Source organism: Podarcis gaigeae (assembly GCF_964106915.1).
Source record: "Podarcis gaigeae genome assembly, chromosome: 1".
NCBI lineage: Eukaryota > Metazoa > Chordata > Lepidosauria > Squamata > Lacertidae > Podarcis > Podarcis gaigeae.
Genome location: NC_139678.1, coordinates 122,268,568 through 122,295,709, shown reverse-complemented (window position 1 = coordinate 122,295,709; position 27,142 = coordinate 122,268,568).

Here is a 27,142-nt window from a genome sequence, read left to right as displayed (position 1 = left end):
ATCAACCTGCAGCCACACAACGCAGGGGGGGAAATTGTCACTTGATTTCGCTGATTGTATGAATCGGCCCATCGTAAAGCTATTGCTAAGTTGGAAAAGTCCTGAAGAGTATATGGTTCTTTCGCCATTCCCTGGCTGCAACACTTGGGAGGATACTTTTGCAACAGGCCATTCAACCATGTAGAGTCACTGGACTCCAGTTACCATCAGTCCAAACAGGCATAGCCCATGATCAGGAATGATGGGAGCTGCCTCCAGAATCATCTTGAGGGCTGCAGATTCCTCATCTCCGAATCAGAAGGAAATGAGGATGAAGGAGGTACTGAAACTGCGATGAAGTCATATTAATACTTAGCTGCCTTATACTGAATCAGACTCATTGGACTATTATTTTTTATTACATTTCTATCCCACTTTTCCTCCAAGTAAACAAGCCCAAGGTGGTATATGCATAGTTCCTCCCCATTTATCCTCACAACAACCCTGTGAGGTAGGTCAGGCTGAGAGAGAGAAACTTGTCCAAGCTTCATGGCTGAGTGGGGATTTGAACCCTCGTCTCCCAGGTGTGTCTGGCACTCTGACCACTACACGGCCTAGGACCCTCGTATGTACGGGACCACCTCTCCCGGTATGCCCCATGGAGGACCTTTAGGTACATAAATAGCAAGACCCTAGAGGTCCCGGGCCCTAATGAAGTTAGATTAGCCACAACCAGAGCCAGGGCTTTTTCAACACTGGATCCGGCATGGTGGTGTTGGAGATAAGCAGTGTCCAGTGCACAGCGGAATGATGAAAAGTACGTGCCAACATGCTCTATATTACTTTATTTACACTTCAAAGCTGGTAATTTACAGAAAAACATTTTCCCTCTGCCGGAGCAGAGAAAGGCATCCTCTCTCCTCTAAAGCACGGAGAGAATCACACTGAACTGCAAAGAACAGTGAAAAACAGGAAACCAGTGTACGTCACATCCAGTCACCTTTCCCGTGAGAAAACCCAACAGCACTTGACTGTGGAATGTAAACATTGTCTTGTGACAAGCACTTCGCTGCTCAGTGAAGGAAGCAGAAACCAACATCCTCCCCCTTTCTGTGAACATCACTGGGCAGCGTGTTCGTACAATATCAGTACAAACCCAACTTCTGCACATAGGTACAGTGTTGATCCCTTGATACAATCTCGGACAATACATCAGCAGGGATTTCACTACCTGGCATATAGGACACCGTTACGAGTCCCTTTTGAATACGTTCCCTAGCATGTTGCAACTTCAATTGCAAGTGCTTCGTGCTTTGCTTACAACCTTCAGAATTCAGCAAAGCCAAACATGCTTTGTTGTCCTGGTAAACCTGGATTGGACATTTGACAGGAATTTTTATGTCTTTGCACAATTGTAACAACCATTCACAATCCTTAAGTGAATAAGACAGTGCATTCAGTTCAGCTTCACAAGTACTTAAGCTAACTGTTGTTTGCTTCTTGCATGACCAATCAAATAGACCCTGATTGTACTTATAGCAAACTCCAGACGTACTTTTCCTGTCTGTAGTGTCACTTCCAAAACTTGCATCTGCAAATATCTCAAGACCACCAGACTTCTGATTGTTAAATCTCAGTCTGTAATGCATAGTGCCTTTCAAATACCGCGCTATGCGTTTCAGAGCTTTCCAATCCTTAACAGTAGGATTGTTGACTTGTCTGCTTAGCAAATTACAGCTAACAGCAATGTCAGGTCTTGAACATCTGGCAATGAAGTTTAGCTTGCCTAGCACACTTCTGTACAGTGTAGTATCAGAAAATGCTTCTCCAGTGTCATCTACCTGATAACCTGTTGTCATCGGTGTGTCTACAGGGTTAGCATCCATCAGGTTTAGTTTGCTTAACACATCAGCAATTTTACGTGACTGGTGTACTAGAATGTTACCATCTTGATCTCTCTCTATTTCCAGAGATAGGTAGTTGTTTACCTCACCAAGATCTTTTATGTCAGAGTGCTCTTTCAGTTGAGCTAGGGCGTTATTGTACATTGTGACATCCTTCCAAAAGAATAAAAGATCATCAACATAAAACAAACAATACAGTTTCTTTTGCCCCTCCTCTTTGACAAATACACATGGATCAGCTTTCCCTTGCTTAAAACCTAGAGAAAACAATACTTCAGTGAGTTTTGTGTGCCAACACCGTGCACTTTGTTTGAGACCATAAAGGGACTTCTTCAGAGCACAAACAAATCCCTGTTTTACCTGTACGCCATCAGGTGGAAGCATATAAAGTGATTCATCTAGAGATCCGTACAGAAAAGCTGTATTCACATCATGGTGACTAATGTGTAGATTCTCTTCTGCAGCTAGCTTGAGCATAAGCTTAATGCTCTCATACCTCACGGTGGGTGAGTAGGTCTCGTGATAGTCTTCACCTGGTACCTGTGCAAAACCTCTGGCTACCAATCTGGCTTTGTGTCTGACTATCTTGCCATTTTGATCAGTCTTCGCTTTGAAGACCCATTTGCTTCCAAGCAGTTTCATTCCTGGAACTACTGGAACAAGGTCCCATGTTTTGTTCCTTTCCAAGGAATCAAGCTCAGCCTTCATGTCATTTAACCATGGCTCAGCTTCCTTTGAATCCAAATCCTGGATTTCTTGGAAACTTGAAGGTTCAAACACCTTCTTGGAGCTTTTAACAGCTGTTACTGCTATCTTAGCAAACTCATCAGCAAATCTCTTTGGAGGTCTGCCTTTTGTCGCTCTCTGTGACCTACGAATTAGCCTTAAGTCTTCAATACTCTCCTCTTCCTTCTTAGGAGAAAAGTGACCTATTGTGAACAATGGTTCCTCTAATTCTTGATCAGAGCTTTCAGAGGGTCGCATAGAGGCTTTCGCACTCTTGAAATCCTCTGAATCACCCGATTCAGTTTCAGACTCAGAATCAGAACCTTCATCAGTGGGTGTGGGTTGTTGCGGTTGCTTTTGACTATCCTCAGTTTCATCACTGTCATCAGGATAACATTGGAAAATTCCCACATTCTCCCCCCACTTGGCATTGTACTCAACACTTCTTGTGAGCTTAATTGTCTTAGAGTCAGTCATCATTATTCTGTAAGACCCTTTCTGATAACCTAGAAAGATACCATGCAATCCACGCTTGTCTAACTTGGAGCTTTGTGGTGAGTGAACCCACATGTCAGAACCAAAAATTTTCATGTGTTTGATGTATGGCTTCTTGCCAAACATCTTCTCATAGGGGGTACAACCAATCGCTGAAGATAACCTGCGATTATAACTGTAAGTGAAACATGAGAGAGCTTCGGCCCAATAACTCTCTGGAAGATTGGCATCATGCAGCAAGGTTTTTAACCCTTGAAGCAATGTCTGATTTGCTCGTTCCGCAAGTCCATTCTGCCATGGCGAACGAGGACTAGACAAATCGTGTTGAATTCCTTTCTCAGTCAGAAAAGCTTCAAACTGCTGAGAAGTGAATTCTCCCCCGCGATCACTGAAAAGAGTCTTTACCTTCTTACCATGCACATTTCCCAACCAAGCACAGAATTCCTTGAACCTTGGAAAAGCCTCTGATTTCTGCTTGAGATTGTACACATAAATATACCTGGAAAATGCATCAATGAGAACCATGAAGTACCTGTTTCCACCCAAAGAGGGCGCTAGTGGTCCAACCAAATCAGCATGAACAACCTGGTATGGTTCTGTAGCTTGCCTACTAGACACCTTACCTTTCGCAGCCATTTTCACTTTGTTTGCTGCGCATGCCTTGCACTTCATGTGGTACCTGCAGGGTTTAATAGTCATTCCTTCAACCAAGGCAGGCATTTTAGATACTGCCTCAAAATGCAAATGACCAAATTTTCGATGAAAATCGTGAATACATTCTGCATGCAAACTTTTGTTAGAACCTGCAATACAACAAGTGTCATCCTGCACAACATCATCAAAATACAAAACATACAAACGATCAACATATTCAGCATGCAATACATAATCATTTTTCTTTGTGATGATGCACCTTTTGTTCTTAAAGGAAACGTCAATTTTTCGCTCATTCAGCTGTCCAACGCTGAGCAGATTATGCTTGGCATCTGGCACATAAAGCACATCCTGTATCGATAAGTCCAAACTGTGAAGAACAACAGTTCCGTAGCCTTTACTGGGGATTGTGTGGTCATCCGCCTGGTGAATCGCACCTTCCTGCGGTGTAAAAGACACGAACAGTCGCTTATTGTTGCACATGTGGTGGGTCGCCGCTGAATCAACAACGAAGAAAGATCTAGACGTCTTCTGGACCTCTGCAACCTTTGGAGTGAAGCGTGAGACCATTGCCTTGTGCTGCGTTGTCCTGGACACCGGACCTTTGCCTTTGCCTCGGCCTTTTCACGCGATGAGCTTTCGCTGCGCTGCTCTGTCTTGGCCCTGGGATTTCTGCATTCCCTCTTCATATGGCCTAGACGTCCACACGTGTAGCATTTCACTGCCTTCAAAGCTTTGGCGCCATCTGGTGGTTCCACTGCACTATGGGATGACGTCTGTGAAGTCTCCCCCTTGTTGATGCAGCTAGCACCCCGGCGATCCGCTTCATTCAGAATCATGGCAGTATCACAGGCTACTCTGAGCTGAGCATGTGGCTGATTGGCATCAGATTCCCCACTTGCATCAACCAGCCTTCTGCAGCTAGCCATCATGACTCTGGCATTAGCCTTCTGCGTCATCTCTGCTGCTTTAAATCAGGCTGCTTCATACAAGCTGTGTCTGTGTACAGCTGCTTCAATCCAAAAGCAAATTCAAAAACAGCCTCTGCTTTGTGAACCTGTGCCTTTCTGCTTAACTGCTTTGCTTATCTGCAGCTGCTTCAAACCGCATTCCAAAGGCAAGTTCAAAAGTGAAAGTTCTCTCTGCTGTCTTAAATTCATGCTGCGACACTGCTGCAGCTGCTTTACTTTCGATTTCCCCCAGCATAGGAAAAATTTATCCTCCTAGCCTTTTGCCTGTGCCACGGCAAAACCGGCTATAAAAGTTCAAAGTCCAGCCATAAAGCCATTAATTAGAAGCTGGCAGGCTGCCCGGAGCAGTAGCACATACCTCATCAATCATCTTGACGCGCAGAGCAGATTCCGTTCCGATCTGTCCCTCTGCATTCCGATCCTTTGCCGGCACTCCAATTCTTTGCTCCTTTGTTCCTTTGCCAGGAGCCCGACTTCTGGAGTCCATTCTCAAAACGCTGCGTTTTTCTGGGCCCATAACCAAATGTTGGAGATAAGCAGTGTCCAGTGCACAGCGGAATGATGAAAAGTACGTGCCAACATGCTCTATATTACTTTATTTACACTTCAAAGCTGGTAATTTACAGAAAAACATTTTCCCTCTGCCGGAGCAGAGAAAGGCATCCTCTCTCCTCTAAAGCACGGAGAGAATCACACTGAACTGCAAAGAACAGTGAAAAACAGGAAACCAGTGTACGTCACATCCAGTCACCTTTCCCGTGAGAAAACCCAACAGCACTTGACTGTGGAATGTAAACATTGTCTTGTGACAAGCACTTCGCTGCTCAGTGAAGGAAGCAGAAACCAACAGGTGGAACACTCTGCCTCATGAGACGAGGGCCCTGCAGGATCTGATTTCTTTCCTCAGGGCCTGTAAGACAGAGTTGCTCCACCTGGCCTTTGGCTTGGAGTCAATTTGATTCCCTCCCTCTCTTTCTTTTTTCCTTTCTCCTCCTGTGATGAGGCTGCATTTTAATGTTTTAATGCTGTATTTTAATCTTGTTTTTAAGTTGTATTCATTCAACTTGTTTTTATTATTGGTTGTTAGCCGCCCTGAGCCCGGGGAGGGCGGGGTATAAATAAAATTTATTATTATTATTATTATTATTATTATTATTATTATTACACCACGCTGGCTCAGTACTGTCTACATTGACTAGCAGTGGTTTTCTAGGGTTTCACGCAGGAGTCTCCCAGCCTCACCTGGAGATGCTGAAGGATTGAACCCGGAACCTTCTAGATGCCAAGCCCTTCCTAACTTACTTTTGGTTCATCCTGAACATTGCTTTTAGCTGGAGCTCATTGTCTTGCACATTTGATAGCACGCAATTATCCCCTTATGTAAGGCGGCCCCATTAAGTGTTAAATGTTTTTTTCCGTGTGCCCTCATGAGATACCATCAATATCAAAGCAATTACCCAGGTAGGCTAAGGCTTCAAATGATGTCTTTGTGGTTTAAAATGAAAATCGAAGAAAGGCAACCATTCTAATAGGCTCAAGGTTGCACGCATATGAGGCAATGTATCATACGGCATTGAATTATGTTGTTTGTTTTGTTTAAAATAACAAAGAGTAAGCCAAGGAGAACAGACACTTCCCCATTAAGACTAGTTTTATTAGACGTGCTTGGTGCTAAACGATGACAACGCTAAAGTAAGACAAAGGGAAACAGAGCAGTAGAATATGGAAATTGAGTAAATGGGGGACCATAGAGGAATCATTTGTTCAGCACTCGAAAAAAATATAAAGCACACTTCTAAAATGCTGAAAGCGTTTGACATCCACAACTTTTTTATCATTTAAGTTCAACCTGCCAAGCTTTTGTGCAAACCAAGCTGCAATCATCACAATAAAATATACATTCAGGCCAATTTAAGTGCCAATGAGAGATGGGTTTTTGCAAAGCATGTTTACTGAGAGCTTTTTCATTTTTGGAAAAAACTAACAATGAAGTGTTGTGCTAAAACACAAGCGCCACAATTGAAATGACAAGCTCCAAATAAGTACTCATGTGAGACCTGCTGATTTCAGCTGCGATGTGTATAACAAACTAATGACCAGTTCATAGATATGGAAATGGCCTATGTGTGATGAACCAGTGTCATTGCAAAGATCAATAAATGATTGTGTTTTTCTAGTGTATCTTTTCTAATGATGAGTGAGGAACCTGCCGAGGTTAGATTCTAAAGCAGACTCACCTGCTGCACACATTTCCGTTTTCAGGCCAAGGGAGACAGTGGTTGTTCGCAGACGGTTTTCTGGGTCATGTGGCCAGCATGACTAAACCGCTTTCAGTGCAACAGGACACCATAGCAAGTGCCAGAGCGCACGGAAATGTCATTTACCTTCCCGCCACAGCGGTACCTATTTATCTATTTATGCTGGCATACTTTTGAATCCTAGGTTGGTAGGAGCTGGGACAGGGCAATGGGAGCTCACCCCGTTGCAGGGATTTGAACTGCTGACATTCCAATTGGCAAGCCCAAGAGAAGGGGTCAGCTAACTTTTTCAGCAAGGGGCCAGTCCACTGTCCCTCAAAATTTATGGGAGGCCGGACTATATTTTTTGGGGAGGGGGAATGATGCAAGAGCACCATGAGCCCCGCTGGGTGCTTACCTGTGTCTTGCGAAAGGCAGGGTTGGTGGCAGCAGCGGAGGGACGATGAACGGCGCATGAAAGAGCTCCGGAGAGGGGCTGGTTAAAATGGAGGCCGCTTGAGCACTGCTGCTGCTGGCACCAACAAAGCCCAGCTCCCTTCCTCCTCTAGGCAGGGCTGGGAGAAGCCAGGCAGAGGGAGGAAGGGAGGAGGCGCTGCCGCTGCCGCCGCGTGAGGAAGAGGGAAAGAACGTGCGCGCTGGCGATCCACGTGGTGATTCCCAGACCGTCCATGGGCTGGATCCAGAAGGCATTGGTCCTGATCTGGCCCACGGGCCTTAGTTTGCCAACCCATGCCCAAGAGGCTCGGTGGTTTACGCCATAGCGCCACCCGTGTCCCCTGCCTTTCCAACACTCTCAGGGGGAACCAAGGCATCCCCCAGTGTTTACTTGGTTTCCCATTACAGAGATAATCCAGATCACCTTCTTTATGCAATTTGCATAGGAAAGTATAAACAATGAAATGAATGAGAATTTCCTACCCCCATGCAGATTGCAGACATGGATACCCCAGAGCTGAATCATTACTCTAGGAAAGGGGAGGGGTAAAATGTTTGATCCCTGCCATGCTAGAGTCCCAATCTCAATCGCTACCCGCATACCAGCAGTTTTATTTTATTTTATTTTATTTTAAAAAAGTTTGCACCAAAGACCAAACTTCAAAGTAGATATCATATTTGACTGGACACTTATCCATGAGAGAGAGAGAGAGAGAGAGAGAGAGAGAGAGAGAGAGAGAGAGAAATGGAGATAAATAACAAATAGAGAAAATGGCCAGGGACTCGTTCTACCCTGAGTGCTTGTAGCAGTTCCAAGTATTGTCAACTTAGGACTTGAGGATGGTGACAACGGAAGTCATGGCCTTTTGTGTTGTGACTCCTATTCTACATAATGCCTTGTTGAGTGAGGACCAAGGAGCCCCATCACTAAACCTCTTCAGTCATCTAAGAGTCAGATTTGGCAGGGGTGGGGGGTGTTGTTTAATTATATCACCTTCTTGCTGGCTCAGTTCTCTCTTAACTTTCTGCTGCTTGAATTATTTAAACAGGCTCAATTCCAGGTGCTTGCATTGGTGTTTTAAAATGGCAGAGGCTCCAAATATGTGAAAGATCTGTCAGGAGCTCATCCTAGACTCGAGTAGGACCCTAGCAGAGACACATGCCCGACTGGCATGTTCTCTCCCTCCTGGTCGTACGTTCGGGAGCTTCAAAAGCTTTATTATGCCCGAACATCACAGCGTCCAATGCCAACAGACATCAGCACACTTAGGGATCTGCAGAGTTTTTGCAGCTTGCGTAACAGACCTCAGTAACTCAGCATTTTGGCTAATCTACTTTATTTACATATAAACACACGTGGAGCACTGCAACATGGCTCCCTCTCTCGCTAGCATCAGACAGCAAAGAGAAAGAACAAAGGACAATAGTCCCACTTCACAGAACACAGGAACACAAGCATCCTGTCTCCGTCACTTCCCACTCTGTGGAGTCAAAACATATACCGTCATGTGATACACAACAATCTCATGACTGCAATCATGGAGCAAGAATTCTAACAAGATCAACTCCTTCCCTGCATACCCTCTCTGGTATTCAGATTGGCAAGTGGGTCCATCTTCATAGTTCCATTGCCCTTGGAAGTTCAGGCAGTGGAGACCCAGGAGATTGCATTCTTTGTGGCAGCCTCTAAATTGTGCAATTCCCATCTCACAAAGGTGTGCCTGGCACCTTCCTTAGATAGTTTCCATTATATGCTGCAGACATGCCTTTTTAACTTTGTGACATATATAGATATACGACATATAGATATTAATTGTTTTGGCTGGTTTTAATATTGTTGCAAGCTACCTTATGGAGAAGGGAGGGGCAAGAAATACAATAAATAATTAAAAAACAATATTAAGTTATTAATTTATGTGGCTACTAGACATGGGTGGCACTGTGGTCTAAACCACAGAGCCTAGGGCTTGCCGATCAGAAGATCGGCAGTTTGAATCCCCGCGATGGGGTGAGCTCCTGTTGTTTGGTCCTAGCTCCTGCCAACCTAGCAGTTCGAACACACGTCAAAATGCAAGTAGATAAATAGGTACCAGTCCGGCGGGAAGGTAAACAGCATTTCCCTGTATGCGCTGCTCTGGTTTTGCCAGAAGTGCCTTAGTCATGCTGGCCACATGACCCGGAAAAACTGTCTGTGGACAAACGTTGGCTCCCTTGGGCAGTAAAGAGAGATGAGCACCGCAACCCCAGAGTCATTTGCGACTGGTCTTAATTGTCAGGAGTCCTTTATCTTTTTTCTTTTTTTTATTAGGCTACTTTAAGTTTGCTTTATTCTGTTTTATTAAAGTTTGTTAGCCACCTCTGAAGGTCTTCAGAGAAACAGGTGATTATATATATATATATATATATATATGCAGGTTTTGGTGTCCTCGGGTGTCTTCCCGTGTAAAAGTTGGGGTGTCTAGGCGACGTTTCGACGAGGTCTCACTCGTCATCTTCAGGCTGGTGCTTTCGGCTTCTTGTTACTGGAACAGAGCGGGATCTCAATGTTTGAGTTCCTATAAATACTGTAGAGGGGGTGTGGTGTCTAGCCTCCAATGTTCTGGGCAGAGAGGAAGTTCCCAGGCTAGTGTGCCTTTTCTTCTTTTGTTCCTTAATTACTTGAGAGATACCTTGAGTGATTTCTTGAGTGATATCCTGAGTACCACTTAGGTGGGTCATTAGGTGTGGATTAGTTGCTAAAGTCTTTGTGTCTTGACCTCTTGAACTTTGTGAAGAGTTTTCCTGAGAAGATGGCTGTATTGCACTTAGTTGTGCTTTGGCTTGGCTTCGTGTATAGGGGCGAGCTGTGGTTTTGTGGCTTGTGTCAGCCAGATCTGTGACCCACCTAATGACCCACCTAAGTGGTACTCAGGATATCACTCAAGAAATCACTCAAGGTATCTCTCAAGTAATTAAGGAACAAAAGAAGAAAAGGCACACTAGCCTGGGAACTTCCTCTCTGCCCAGAACATTGGAGGCTAGACACCACACCCCCTCTACAGTATTTATAGGAACTCAAACATTGAGATCCCGCTCTGTTCCAGTAACAAGAAGCCGAAAGCACCAGCCTGAAGATGACGAGTGAGACCTCGTCGAAACGTCGCCTAGACACCCCAACTTTTACACGGGAAGACACCCGAGGACACCAAAACCTGCATTCCTGTACCCGTGAAAATCTACGAAAGCATATATATATATATATATATATATATATATATATATATATATATATATAAATAAGTTAGTGGTAAATAAATAATGTGCCTCAAGTAAGCATAGATGAATCTGTCAATCTTGGTTACTTTCCATTTCTCATTTTCCTGGTCTTCACTGCAGTTCACATTTCTGTATCAGTTGATGAAATTTGTTTTATAAAAAAGTTACAAAATTGTCATTTTATTGCGTATTTCTGTTCAGCTACACTTTTTTTCTTGCAAGCATTTTTCCTAATAGAATACCTTTTTGTTGTATATTAACTTCACTGATATTTGCGTTTTTAGCACACGTCTTCCATTTATTTGAATTCTACACACTTTGGGGGGGGGGTGGATGAGGCTGGAAGAGTGCATTGTAAAATCTGGGGAAATGCAAATTTTGGGATTTGTGCACTAGGCCTGAATTAGGTAGGCTCACATGAAGTGCAAACCAAACTGAATTCCTCCCATATCCCCATACTCCAATGATTCTTTGAATAAAATGAGCGACTCCATCTCTGCTGAGCTGCTTGGAAGGAGGATGGAACACAAACATGATTAATAACAATAACGGATTCTTAAAGTCAGAACTTGGCTAATGTCTTCTACATCATTTGGCAGCGCACTAACAACTTACTGTACATTACCTCACATTTCTGCAAATTTAAATTCAATTAATGTCATAAATTACAATGCTATGCCATTACTATTGGTAAATCTTGTAAATAATTAAATCTCTCTAGAGAAATGCAAATAATCCAATGCATTAATATAGTACTGGGGTATACATGACAATAGCACCTCTACATTTCCATTGATTTCATTTTTGAAGCATTGGGACTATTGGAGAAATGCATTTCAGATCTCATAAAATCAAGCCACCTTAATTATTGCATCACACACACAAAAAGGGATCTGCTGGTTATTTTGTTGTTCTTGTTGGGAAATATGTGATGAAGTTTCTATTGAAGACATTTTGTGAATTCTGAATTAATTATAGAACATGTTTAATGTACTGGGGGCAGGGTAAAATGTAGAGATTTCCTCCCCCCCCCCCCCCAGATATGCCTTGGAAAAGAGGGGCTGTTTAATGCTGGTTGTGACTAGAACACATCAGGTGAGATTTACCTTTATCACAGAGTAGACACATTGAAATTCATCAGCTTGAGTTACAGAAGTCCATTGAATTCAATGGATCTCATCTGCATTCATATTCAAGTTAGGGATCACCCAAAATATCAAGAAATAGAGGGGAGAGAGATCATTCCGAAGCATATTAATTCTCTAAATTCAGTACAGAAACACCGTGTTGTAGGCGTATTGAAGACAGGTGTTCACGGGCAACATGCCAAACTGTTTGGAAGCAACGGCTACAGAGATGCTTTCAGAATAATCTCTCTTGTGACTAATCAGAGCTCTCTCTCAGGAGGGAGCTTGTAAGTTAGCATACTGGCTGTGTGATCACAGCGCTAGAGACCACTAAGCAGACCACCCACAGAACAGCTGTCTCTTTGTTGGCATGCAGATTTGAGGTAGACTGTAACTTTCAATTGATTGAACTTCTTTATCAAAAATCGGTGCTTCCTTATTACAATCCGTTTCATTATAGCACCAGCATGCATCTCTTCTCACAAATATATTTGTGCACTAGTTGAAATTTGTTGGCATGGTTTAGGTCCAAGGTATGCTTCACCTGGGAACTCCATTTGGAAAGCTGTGGCTGAACAAGAGAGTTGTTGTTGCCAAGTTCCGTTGGCTTGATGAGGATGAGGATTTGGGCTTGGCAAACAGAACTATTCCTTGTTCCAAGTCCAAAAGCTTGGTTCTGAGTCCAGTTTGGACCCAACGGTGCTCATTCCGACAATTTAAGAGGTTCTTACATTATAGTGAAAAAGGGGGGGAGAGGATTCAGAGGGGACCATGACAAGGGGGTTGAATTCTTATTTAGAGTTCTGCAATAGATATTTGTTATTAACAGATGTAATTTGGTTCTGAATAATGAATTGAATTGAAATGATCAGGCTGTTTTCCCAAGATGCTGCTGCTGCTATTATTATTATTATTATTATTATTATTATTATTATTATTATTCACTTGTTACCCAGAAGTCTCCAAGTGACTTGCAACATTGTTAAAAGCATACATACTTTGTACCATAACACAGAAACAAGAAAGCCCCATGACAACCCTCTGAAATAGCCCCCATGTCAGGCATGAGAGGATCTAACCCCCATGGTAGGCTGCCAAGAAAGAATAAGACAAGGGAAGTTCTTACCAATGCCTTTTTATTTAATATTCACAGAGAGAGGCTTAGAAATGCAGCCTTTTGGAGTCATGGTGTTGCTCCGAGTGAAATCTAATACTGACACAAGATCTACCCACCCGGGAAGAATGGCAGACGAAGGTGATGGAATACATGGAATTGGCTGAGATGACTGGCAGAATCCAGGACCAAGGAGAAGAGTTGGTGGAAGAAGATTGGAAAAAATTTAAAGTATATCTTCAAAAATATTGTAAAATTAAGGACTCTTAGAAAGATGTTTGAAAAAGAAAATTATGTGGTTTTGGTAGAAATGATATAAAGGATTAAGTAAAAATGTGTTGATGAAATTGACAAAAGAGAGAATGTTAAACTATAATATATTAAATTAAATTATTTAAATGAAAAAAAGGTTGGAAGGATTTGCTGAAATAACAATTTGAACTAGAATACAAAAATGGGAGGTGTGAGGAGGTCAAGGAAATAAGTAAAGGAAGAAAGTTATGTAAAGGTTTAATCTGTTCTTTTTCTTTTTCTTAAATGAGTGTATCTTCTTTTTTGTTGTTGCTGTACTTTTTTGTATTTTGTGTTTTTCTTTTTGTAATTCTCAAACTCTGAATAATTTTTTTAAAAAAATAAAAAATAAAATAAGAAATCTAATACTGAGAGGCTTACACAAGCCTGGAACCAGCTATCCGATGCACGTTTAAAAGGGGAATGTAAAACTCTGCGAAGTTATAGAACATTCAACAAACAGGGAGCAGCAATAGAATAGACCCTCTGCCTTGTGTCCACCCTCTGAGACTCCCTCAGAGAGGAGACCTTGAGAAGGATTTCACTGGGCCCAGACAGGTTCCTATCAGCAGAGGCATACCAGAAGATATTGGGGTTCTGAGCCATAAAGCATTTTAAAGTTCAAAATCAGCACTTTCAACTGGGTTTGGAAATATGCAGGAAGCCAGTGTATTTAGAAAAAAAATTGGTGTTACAGTGGTACCTCTGGATATGTACACCTCCAGTTGCGTATCCTTCAGGATGCGAACGTGGCACACCCGGAAATATTTTCATGGGTTTTGCTGCATGCGCATGCTCAAAAGCGCTCTACCAAGTCGCATGCATGCGCGGAAGCAGTGCCTCTGGTTGCGGAAACCTAGGGAACCGCCCGGAGCTCCAGAATGGATCCCGTCTGCAACCGGAGGTACCACTGTATATGATCCGCTCACCTTGAATCTGTCAACAGTCAGGTGGTTGCATTCAATACTAATTGAAGCTTCTTCAGTGGCAGCCTCACACAAAGCACATTGCTGAAATCCAACCAGAACATAGATTACTGTTGCCAAGTTATTGCTGACAAGATAGCTTGTAGTTGGACCATCAGCCTAAGATGATGGAAGGCATTCCATGCTACCAAAACCTCAGGCAGTAGCAATGGATACAAGGGAAACCCCACCACTATTATTTTATTCAGAGTAATTTTAATTTGTATTTGTAAAGACAAAACAAAAACAAATTCAAAATAAATGTGAATTAGGCTGTATCCTATTTATTTCTTCTTTTGGATTAAATGCACACACATACCTTATTGATTTCAACCAGACTAAACTTAGTATGACTCCAGATGCAAGCCACATTGTTCTAGATATCTGAAAGGCCATCTGCATCGCCACTGACCTTCTCAGGTGTTAAGACACCTGATAAGCAGAAGGGGCTCCCTTGGTAATTCCACCACCCTCAGAAATGTGAGGATTGGTGGCCTAGGAGAGGGATTTCTCTGTGGCAGATCCTAACTTGTGGAACATCCTCCACACATAGGTATGTTTAGCATCTCCATTGCACAGCTTTCTTTGGAGACACCTCTTTCCCCTGCCCTTTCACAGTGAAGGTTTTGTTCTGTTTTATGGGATCCACCTCTTTTTCTGAATCTATGCTTTTCTGTTCCATATGAAATAGTGTTTTACTTGCTTTATAATTGCAGCATTTCTATTTGTTTTTCTAATTATTTATTACATTGTTTTAACCCACCCTGGGACCTTACCACAAGGAACAGGTAAGAAATATTACAAATAAAATAAAACAACACACATGCACAAACATGAATCCATCTTGATATAGACTGGGGAATCCCATCATGCATTGTACCAAACCATAAAGCCTTTTCCATGCCAGGCCCACGAGGAAAACTATTCTGTACACATGTGTGATGGGATAATGAGCTGCTTGTGCGTAAAAGCTTGATCCCGCTGGGGTTTGGCCGGTCATCCAAACCCAGGCACTAACGGAGCCCCCAAAAGCATGACTCCGTCAGTCGCTGGTAGAATCTGACAGTGGGCGTCTACGGAACTTACGCCAACATAAAAGCTGTTTGACGGACATGCGCTTTCGTGACTCTCTGCGTGACAGTTTCCGGCGAAGGGAGGGAATTCCTAAAGGGGGTCTAGTTACCTCTTCACTATTCTCACTAGAAGCGTCTGAGAGCCTCCCCTCCGCTGTAACTCCTGCACTCCCCCTGCTGGTTCCTGCTTCTGCTGCAGAGTCTCTCCTACTCTGCTGGAGCCTGTCCAGCACCTCTAACTCCGATGGCAGTTCCCTGACATCCACCTCCCCCCCAGGCCCCCCTTCACCCCCTCCCGCCTCCTCTCCCACTGGCGGTGAGGGCGGAAAGCCCCTGAAAGAGCAATCCTCGTCATCAGAGGATTCAAACACTTCTAGCCACGGCGTCCCGTCTCTCTCCCCGTCTTCTTCTTCTTCGTCGGAGGCAGCTTCCTCACCCACCCCTGACTCTGGGAACCCTTCAAACTCTCCCTCCTCATCGGTGGTCCCAAAGTGTTCCCTTCTAAATCGTGCCACGGGTTGCGGTTTTCTTGGGAAACGCTGATGAAATGTTTCTATTAAGATCTCGTCATTCACTACCTCTGCTGGCACCCAAGTGTTTTCCGACTCTACTTCCCCCTCCCATTCTACCAGATATTCCACCTGATTCCCCTTCCACCTGGAATCAATGATTCCTGCCACGTTCATGTCGCGCTCTCTCTCTTCTATCACGAGCGTTTGGGTGGCCTCTCTCTCACGCTCCCCCCACTCACGTCCCTCTCGGTACGGCGACAGTAATGACCTGTGAAATACTGGGTGTAATTTCATGTGACTGGGCAGTCTGAGTTTGAATGCTACTGGGTTGACCTGCTGTATGACCTCAAAGGGTCCCAATTTCTTGGGTCTCAATTTCTTACTCCCACCCTTGAACGGTAATCCTTGGGTGGACAACCACACTCGGTCTCCCACCCTTATGATTTCACCTTCCCTCCTATTTCTGTCTGCTTGCTTCTTATATTCTTCCTTGGCTCTCTCTAAGTTAAGTTGAAGCTGACGGTGGATCGCTTCCATCTCTTCAAAAAAATGTTCCGCTGCCGGCACGCTCCATCTCTCCCCCCCCTCTCCTGGGAATGCCCGGGGATGGCACCCATAGTTTGCCAGGAAAGGACTCATCCCTGTGGACACATTCTCCGCGTTGTTGTAGGCAAATTCGGCCAGCGGTAGCTTATCTACCCAATCATTTTCTCTGTCCTTTACATAACACCTCAGGTATTGTTGCAAAATGCCGTTTGCCCTTTCCGCTTGCCCATTGGTTTCTGGGTGTCGGGCAGTGGAGAAATTGAGTTCTACTTGCAGTAAGCTCATAAGTTTCCTCCAGAACCTGGAAGTAAATTGTTTGCCTCTGTCACTGACCACCCTCAAGGGGGCGCCATGCAACCTGAAAATATGCTCTACAAACAACTTGGCGGTCTCCTCCGCTGTAACCGCATGTGAACAGGCTATAAAATGACACATTTTGGTTAATAGATCTACCACCACCATAACAGCTGTTTTGCCTTTGGATTTTGGCAGGTCCGTCATAAAATCTATGGATACTGCCTCCCAAGGCCTTTCTGGCGTGGGTAAGGGTTGTAATAGCCCCGCTGGCGCCACCCTCTCTCCTTTTGCTCGCTGACACCTGTCGCAACCCCTAACATATTCCCGCACGTCCTCCCTCACCTTGGGCCACCAAAACTCCCTGGTAACCAACCACATGGTTTTGTGCTGTCCAAAATGTCCCGCTGTGGGGCTGTCATGCAACTGCTTGAGTACTCTGCCCCTCAGTTCCCCATCTGGTATGTACAGTGCCCCTTTGTAATACAACGCCCCGTTCTTTTCTTCAAATCCCCCTGTGTTCTCTTCTGTCCTCCTGAGTTCTCTGAGTTTCTCTTGGGCGTATTCATCGTTCTCCGTACCTTCCATCAGTTCCCTTTGCCCCACCAATGCCGCCCCACACACCCAGCGGTCTTCGGAGATTACATGCCTTGCCTCAGGCGCTCCCTCCCCCTCTAAGTACTCAGGTTTCCTGGAAAGGGCATCCGCTCTCACGTTCTCTGAACCTGGCACGTAACGAATCTCAAAGTGGAATTTGGAGAACTCCTGGGCCCATCGCACTTGTCTCTGGTTCAGGACACGGGCTGTTCTCCAATATTCCAGATTTTTGTGGTCAGTTCGGACTTGAACCTTGTGTTGCGCCCCAATCAGCAAGTGCCGCCATTTCCGGAATGCTTCATGAATGGCGAGCAGTTCTCTGTCGTACACTGTGTAGTTCCTCTCGGATTTGTTCAATTTCCGCGAAAAGAATGCACACGGTCTCCATTCCGACGTATCCTTTCCCGGCTGGAGAAGCACGGCCCCCACTGCTCGGTCTGACGCGTCAGTCTCCACTCTCATTGGTTGTTGTAGATCCACGTGCAGAAGCTGTTCTTCCGACGCAAACGCCTGCTTTAGGCGTTCGAACGCCCGCTGCGCTTCTTCCGTCCAAACAAATTTCTTTTTGCTACTAAGACAATCTGTGATGGGCGCGGTCAAATGGGCAAAGTTTTTGATGAACTTCCTATAGAAGTTTCCGAACCCCAGGAACCTTTGCACGTCCTTCTTGGTCTTTGGTGTTTTCCATTCCAGTACCGCTTGAACCTTGCTGGGATCCATGGCCAATCCCTTGTCAGACAACCGGTACCCCAGGAATTCCACCTCCCTAGTATGAAACTGACACTTCTCCAGTTTCACCCACAGCCGGTTTTCTCGCAGTTTGCTCAGTACCTCTCTTACATCTCGCACATGCTGCTCCTCATTCTCTGAGTACACCAGGACGTCATCTAAGAACGCTACGCAGTTCTTGTAGAGCAATGGCCCCAGGACGTGATTCATGAATGATTGAAAACAGGCGGAGCCTCCTTGTAATCCGAAAGGCATAACGAGGTACTCAAACGCCCCCAAGGGGGTGAACATAGTGGTCTTCCACTCATCCCCCTTCCTCACACGTATCAAGTTATATGCCCCCCTAAGGTCCAGCTTGGTAAAAATCTTCCCTTTTCTCACCTGTGTCAGAATGTCATCAATTCTAGGCATAGGGAAAGTCACTGGTTCTGACACTGCATTCAGGGACCTGAAATCACACACAAGTCTGGGCTTGCCCGTGTTTTTTTTGTCCACAAAGAACACTGGACTGCCCCCCACCGCTCGTGACTCTCTGATGAAACCTCTCTTGAGATTCTTGTCAATGAACTCCCTTAACTCCTGCATCTCACTGTCTGACATTGCATACAGCTTCCCCACTGGCAATTGTGCTCCTGGGAGTAAGGTAATTTGACAGTCAAAGGGTCTGTGCGGGGGCAATTTATCCGCTTCCTTTTCGCTGAATACGTCAATCAAGTCAGCGTATTGTGGTGGCACCTTCCCCTTGTCCATCACTTCCACCCCTGCTAGAGTGGCCCTGCTGCCTGCCTGGGCCTCTCCCTCCTTGCAGTGTTCTAGGCAATGTGCTGATCCAAAGGAAACCACGCGCTGATGCCAGCCTACTAGCGGATCATGTAGTGCCAGCCAGCTCATTCCCAAGATAATAGGGGCTCCTCCCAGGGTGGCTACGTTAAACGCTATCAGTTCTGTGTGCCGTGCCACCCTCATTATCATTGGTACAGTCTGTTGGCTCACTTCTCCTCCCAACAGCTCCCTCCCATCAATCGTGGTAACCTGCAAAGGCTTACTTAATGGGATAGTCTGTATCTGGTGCTCAGCTGCAAACTCCTTACTCATGAAATTACATGAGCTACCTGAGTCCAATAGCGCTCTTATCTTTAGTGGGTGTCCGTTTGCCAGTTCCAGCAACACCTCTATCACAAGTGCTGGTCTTGGGGGTTCCGGCGTGGGCACGTTCACTACTCCCTGGCCTGGCTGCTGTGCCCCGACGTTGGCAACCAGGCGTTGGCTTTTACTTGCTCCTTCATTTCATCCTCCTCCTTCCCCCCAACAGTTCCTGCCATCCCTTGCCATTCCTTCCTTTGCGGACAGACTCTGGCAAAGTGACCTGGCTGTTGGCAGAGATAGCATCTCTTGCCGCTCTTTCCCTCCTTCTTCCGCCCTTCACTGGTGTTTGAAACTGTGCGCGCGCGCGCTGCTCCAAGTTCCATCGGCTCTGCTGGCGGGAAAGGCTGCTCCGGAATCTCTGGAATGCGGAAGTCCTTCCAACGTTCCCCCTTTCCTTCCCGCTTTTCCAAAGCTCTAGCCTCCTGGCGTGCTCCTATGGACAGCGCTGATTTAGTCAGCTGGTCCATAGACTCCGCCCTAGGCGCCCAGGAAAGTTCATCTTTCACTGCCGGAGAGAGACCTTCTTCAAATAGCATTTGAATAGGTTCACTAGCAAGGTTCCACCCCAGTCTATGAATCAGCATGGTGAACTCAGTCCAGTACTCACGTACAGATCGGCTCCCCTGTTTACAAGCCATCAACTCCCTGCGCACCATCCCCTGCTCAATCTCGCTGGAAAACATCAAGTCCATGGCGCGAAAAAACTTCATTGTGTCCTTTAAGATTTCATTATTGGCTGCCATCAGGGGGCGAACCCAGTCCCTCGCCCCTCCCTCTAGATGGCCAATCACGTACGCCACTCTAGAGTTCTCATCGGGGAAGTCATCAAACAGTAGATTGAGAGCATATTGCATCTCTGTTCTAAAGGCTTGATAGTTCCTGGGATTCCCCCCAAATTTCTGCACCAATCCAGGCACCCTTCTGGCAAGTGGGGTGGTTTTCCCCTTATCTGCATCTTGAGCCCTCCTCTCCTCCAGCCTCGCCGTTTGCAGTGCGAGCTGGACCTCCAACGCCCTGTACCTTTCTTCCAGGCTTGGATCTGCTCCAGCTCCAGCTGCCCCGGTTCCTGCTGGTTCACTCATGATGCCCTCTGCTTGCACAAACAGCTTTCGGAGACTGTCAGATTGCTGTGATGGGATAATGAGCTGCTTGTGCGTAAAAGCTTGATCCCGCTGGGGTTTGGCCGGTCATCCAAACCCAGGCACTAACGGAGCCCCCAAAAGCATGACTCCGTCAGTCGCTGGTAGAATCTGACAGTGGGCGTCTACGGAACTTACGCCAACATAAAAGCTGTTTGACGGACATGCGCTTTCGTGACTCTCTGCGTGACAGTTTCCGGCGAAGGGAGGGAATTCCTAAAGGGGGTCTAGTTACCTCTTCACTATTCTCACTAGAAGCGTCTGAGAGCCTCCCCTCCGCTGTAACTCCTGCACTCCCCCTGCTGGTTCCTGCTTCTGCTGCAGAGTCTCTCCTACTCTGCTGGAGCCTGTCCAGCACCTCTAACTCCGATGGCAGTTCCCTGACAACATGGACCCAAGAGAACCAGACACAGCAACTTAATTTTCCTCCTTGTCTTTTATTCCCCACTTTCCCTGCACCTTTTCTGCTCTTGTAATATGTTTTCGGCCTTATCATATTTCCAAGCTGCTGGGGGAAGAAAAAAGCCTTTGGCAAAGCTGAAAATGTATTTCCAATAAAGCTAGCTAGCTAGCTCACTTCCTCCCTCCCTCCCTCTCTCCCATTCTATGGATCCAACAATTAGGTTTTTGTACCGGTATGGTCAAGAAAAGACTTTAAAATTGCAGGAAATATTGCCACTTTTTCACATGTGACAGAGCCAAGTGGTTCTCTTACAGAACAATTTCTTTTGGTTCCAGGAGAGTTAAACAAACCAAAGCTGCCACAAACTTTTCACCACAGGCTAACTCTGCGGAACAATTGCTTGTAAACTCAGGGGGCAGTGTGGGGTTATTTGAATGGCTCTGAGGCTTTTTATATCCTGGATTATGGGGCTCTTTCATTCTAGGTCACCGGTTCAACTTTGGGGCATTTAAGGGTAAGCTGTTCTTGCTACTTGACTGGTTAATCTGTTCCACGAGAAATCTATGATCTGTAACCCTTGTGACCTAGATTCCCCCTGCCAGGATAAATTGTCCTGGTCTACAGGACAGCTTTGTAGCAGCCGGGCAGGGTTGTTTGTCAATACAAACATTTTGAGGATAGTTCAGTAGTCAAGCGCATCTTCTGCATGCAGAAAGTCCAAGGTTCGCTACCTGACATCTCTCCAGTTAAAATGGATGAGGTTAAAGTTAGGGATGAATGGACCTGTCTCCCTGTTGCCTGTGTCAATGTTGCCTGCATTCAATCACAAATCCATTCCATCCCCCCTCCACATTAATCTACAATATGTTTTCCTTAAATAAAAAACACCAATAACAACAGAAGCAGCAGCATTGCATGAACACTTGTATCTGCATGCTTATTTTATCTTATACTATCTTTATTTGGTTTTACCAATACAAAGTTATAAAAAAGCAAATATATATCCATATATAGAGATTTCTCTGAATCTCAGGACTTCTCCCCACCCCCTCCATGGAGTCCCATTTAAAATACTTAAAACCGCATCTTCTTCCGACCTCTAACTTTTATATTAATCCATATTATCCATGATAATTGATACACTACAAGTGAAATCAAAATGCTGCCAATGTTTCCATCTGCTTACAGTGGTCTCTTGGATAACTTAGAATTTCCCCCACGCATTCTTTTGTAAAGTTTTTGTCCTCTTGATTTCTCAGTTTTCCAGTCAGCTTTGCCATTTCAGCATAGTCCATCAGCTTGGTCTATAGTGCACATTTTAAATCTAGATTTTGAAAAGCTGCCTCACAAAATCTGGAGATGTGCAAAATCAAAGGAATAATTAATGTTACATCCGGGAGGTGTGGATACACACAAATTGTATCCCTCAAGGATCAACCACACAACATAATTTGGGGGGGAGGGGGCCATTAGAAATCATGTCATATATTGCATAGAAATCATGTCATATATTACCGGACTAACATAACTGCAATAGCGGCAACAAAACCACCACCTTGCAAAAGTAATGTATGCATGCAAATCGCACATGGAGCAACTGGATTGTATAGCAATTTCCCCATAGCAACCTGCAGAGGGGTACAAAAAAGTCAAGCTTACTATCTGGCTGGTCCACGTGAGTAATAATTGTGTGTAGCTCTGGTGAAGCAGTGGCAATTCTTCAGTGGCAGCTATGTTGCTTGAGTAATGTATCAAACTGAACCACTCGTACCCATGACCCCCTATAATCCTATGAGCATTGGCTGCACAATTCATGCAGTCATTGGTGTTATTTTATTTAATCCTCTTGGGTCCCGCTGATGGAAGTATGCATTGTTTCATCCTACTATATCACACACCCAGGTTAAGTCCCACTGATCCATCAGTTTGCTGGGGGTGACAAAAGATGTCAATGGTGTTTTGCCTTGTCAAGTAAGTGTCCCAAATCTGTTCTGACTCACCAGTACAAAAACTGATCTTCAAAACTGAGCTGTTGCGGTACTAATTGCACTCTTTGTTTGCCTTGTTACTGCATCCTTCTCCCACCTTGTACCCTCATTGTTGTTGGGCTCCTATTACCATCAACCCCACCCAGTATGGTCAATCTTCAGGGGTGATGGGTGTTGTGGTCCCAACATCATCTGAAGGGCACCAAGTTTGGGGTGAGCCAATCTACTCAAGAATAATACATTGCTTACTGGATTACACCCAGATTGTGACTTCAGCCTGGCACTATCCCAAGGAGAAAAGCAGGTTGAGGAGGTATCTAGTAATAGTAGCAGTAGTAAATAATAATAATAATAATAATAATAATAATAATAATAATAATAATTTATTTATACCCCACCCATCTGGCTGGGTTTTCCCAGCCACTCTAGTGGTGCCAGCAGACATGGTCTCCCCTTTGAACAACCAAACCTAAAATGATTTAAAAACAAATAAATATCTGAGTGAGGTTCATATGCCAATTTGCAAGTTGGGGCAGAAAGAGGAAATCTAATTGAATTACTCCAGTGAGTGGGCAAATGGTGATTCTGGACACCACCTCTGGGTTCTGGCCATTCCTCCTTCAGCTTCAGTTTTCTACAATGAGGATTAACTTTTAAAACACCACCCAGGACATACCAAGTAATTCTTGGGCATTAAGCCTGTATAGTGTGGGATTTCACTGGAAAATGAACTGTGATCTTTTAATGTGATAGTTTAGTTCATTAACCCACCAATACCGCCTGCACAAATCTTTTGTGCTTGAAGGGCAAAGCATTGAATCACATTACACTGCACATTAGAATGAGTTACTGTCAAGCACCAGGGACTTTTCCTAAGCCCTAATAGCACAGTCAGGATTGTGTACGTGCAGCAAAAAAAGGTTTTGCAGGGACTTCCACCATCTGAAATAAACATGAGGGCTCCTCCCATTAAAAAAAGATCAATAGTGTTATACAAGGGCATTAGTCATGCTATTGTCAGAGGTGGTGCATTGCAGCACGTAAGCTGAGACCCCGTCGCTGGGCACTTAAGGTTTTCTCTGCTAGAGTTTTGAGAAGGAACTAATGAGCACTGGTGTGTTTTTGTTTCCCATTCCAAGGAGAAACACAGAGAAAGAGAGAGGCAGAGAGAGTGAAGGATAAGGAGGAAATAACAAACTGGCCAGCTTGACAGTTGAGTCTGAAATGTCCTCTGCAAACCATCAATCCAAAATGTCACCAAGCGGATTACAGTTAGCTTTCCAGAGTGCCCACTTGTTTGTGAAAGAGTTTCAATTTTTACGCGCAAGTTGGCTCTGCAAGTAATTGCTCATAAGAAAGATTCAATTAAATTGTTCGTTGTTTTGAATGCACCCTGCATAAAAGATAATTGAAACATCCCTGGCCTTCGTACAGAAGTGACTGGTCAGGGATTGAAGAATGCACCAGCTCCTTAATGGAGGGTGGCAGAGGGAGAAGGAAGTTGTTAATAATTTTTCAGTCAACACGAATATTTGCATTTGTTTCTCCAAGCGTAACGAAGACAAAAGAGGCATCTGAAATTGGCAGAATACCCTTGGGTGGAGGCAGGAAGGATTAGCAGTACCAAGGCCACCTCAGCCTACATACAGCATCCTTTAAAATGCTCACATGTAGATCTATGCCAAGAATTTTGCAGATGAAAGTCTAAGACTCATAAGAATACCCTGCCTCCCAGAGTCACCATTTTGTGTTGTATTGTTTTGGGGGTTGGGATGAAATTCTTAGCAAGATTTCAAGGCCTGCTCTGGTGTATGTCCAAGATTAAAAACAATATGTTTTAAGAGAATTTGTAACCATTAAATAAATAAATGAGAGAGGGTAGTTCATATTAAACAGTATAAGGTTATAAACACATAAAATGCTTAGTTCACAGGGTTATTTAGGATGCAATCTGATGCACACTTGATGCAAGAGTATGTCCCATTGATCTCAATGGGAACTCAATGGGACTCACTTCTGAGTAGGAGCGCATGGTTTATTTCAGTGGATTAGACCCAACAGTCCTGTGAAGTAAATTCTACTCAGGGGAAAAAATGTACTCATTTGTCTGCTAATAAAATTGGATTTTTTTTACCCCAATAGCCTCCTTCTCTTTGTGAATCCACCAATCTGTGTTGCAGGGATGCCCACCACTGAGGAGGCTGGGGGATGGCCCAAATTAGCGAAGATAAAGTAGTCCCTGGTTTCAAAGGCACAGGCAAATTGGAGAGAGAATGAGTTCAGGACCATGGACAGTGCTCCGTCAACCAAACATTCAATAAATCCAAGGACATCCTGGAACAACTGGCTGAATTTTAGAGCAGGACTAAGTAGGCACTGGCCGTACCCTTTGTCTCCTGGCCAGTTAATAATAATAATAATAATAATAATAATAAATAAATAAATAAATAAATAAATAAATAAATACACCCTCTGGGCGGCTTAGGGCATGTATAAAAACTGTGCACATTATGTTCTTTGGGATTCAGTTAGGACTCCTCTGAAGGGTAGCATCAAGCAATGGCTAGGGGAGGTTTTTTTTTTTTTTCATTTTAAAACCAGACTAAGATGGCTGAATGGAGACCATATTAAAGTTGAAATTAAGAAGGGAGTGAAGCATCTTATCCTTTTGAGAGTTGATGAAAAGATCCCATGATTTGGGGAGGTGGTTAACCGTTATTTCCTGTATGTAGGGGATCCTGTGTAATATTTCTTTATTAATAGTCCTTGTGCTCTTTAATTTTCTGTACAGGCATTTCAAGTTGCAAGGCCATTATTTTTACATTTAGATCATTTTCTCCTCTAATCAATAAAGATCACAAGTGCAACAATAGTGCAATCATGGCTAGTTCTCTACAGCTAATCCATCAGTATCAGTTTTCATTGAGCATTCACGAATCCCCCAAAGTAAGCAAGGTCACCACTGTCAACGCAATCCAATCTGAAATGTGGAATTGTCTTGAAGAAAGATTCTAAACGCTGTCTCAGTAATTCCCCAAACAAATGCATTTGAGCGTAGAGTAGGCAAAAGAACTGCTAGGTTGGCAGAAGCTGGGACAGAGCAATGGGAGCTCATCCCATTGTGCGGTTTCGAACTGCTGACCTTCCGATTAGCAAGGCCAAGAGGTTCAGTGGTTTAGACCACAGGACCACCCGCGTCCCCGCATACCAGTGGACAAACATACCAGTGCAAGTAGATAAATAGGTACCACTGCAGAAGGCAAACAGCATTTCTGTGCGCTCTGGTTTCCGTCACAGTGTCCCGTTGCGCCAGAAGTCGTTTAGTCCTGCTGGCCACATGACTCATAAAAGCTGTCTGTGGACAAATGCCGGCTCCCTTGGCCTGAAGCAAGATGAGCGCCACACCCCATAGTCACCTTTGACTGGACTTAACTGTCCAGGGGTCCTTTACCTTGACTCCTCCAATTCATGCCCTTTTTGAACATGTCTTAAAACAGTCATAGCTAAGGATGTTGTCACATAAAGCGGGGGCATTTTTATTTTGCGTGCCAGTGCTGCATGCCAATGTGCTTAACCTATTTTTTTTATTTATTTTGGGGAAAATAAAAATCCTTCTGTGAATATTTTCAAGTGGTCTCCCCAGAATTGTCAGAAAGGAGTGGTAAACATTTAAGAAGCATTGGAAAAGGACAATAGTGACTTTGGAAGAGAATGGGAACCCTTTACAACATATTTGCAGAAACAAAACAAAAAAAATGGACTCGTTGGCAGGATTTAAATAAACATTTGCAACTTTATTTACAGAGAACAAGAAATACAATTAGTGGTAACAGAACATTGTGTATATACAGCAGAATGAAACATTTGATGTAACAAACCAGAAATGGAAGTTGGGGGAAGTCACCGGGGGGGGGGGGGGAATGGATGTTAAATGATATTGAATAATTGTTATGAAAATCAATTTAAAAAAAAATTCTTAAAGAAGCATGGAAATGGATGAGGAAATTAATTTCAGCTACGAAAGTTATATATACCATATTCTTCGCCCTTTAGGACGCACTTTTTCCCCTCCAAAAATGAAGGGGAAATGTGTGTGCGTCCTATGGGGCGAATGCAGGCTTTCGCTGAAGCCTGGAGAGCGAGAGGGGTCGGTGCGCACAGGAGTTCCCGCAGGGCTCCCTAGGCTTGCGGATAGCAGCCTGCAGCCCGAAGCCTGGGGCGCGCTGAAGCAGCGTGCCCCAGGCTTCGGGCAGATATCCGAAAGCCGCTGCCCCACGGAGGCTAGAGAGGCTGTCCCTGAAGGCAGAAGAGGGAGACGGAGCGCTCCATCTCCCTCTTCTAGCTTGGGGATGGCTGCGCAAAGCCTCTGCAGGGCATTTGATTCAGAATATTTTTTACTTGTTTTTCTCCTCTAAAAACTATGGTAGGTGCATTTTTAAAAGCTCGGGCTTCCCTCGCCCCAGCCCCGTGGTTGGGGGGGGGGAAATATATTTTTTTCTCTTTATTTCCCCCCAAAAACACTAGGTGCGCCCTATGGGCCA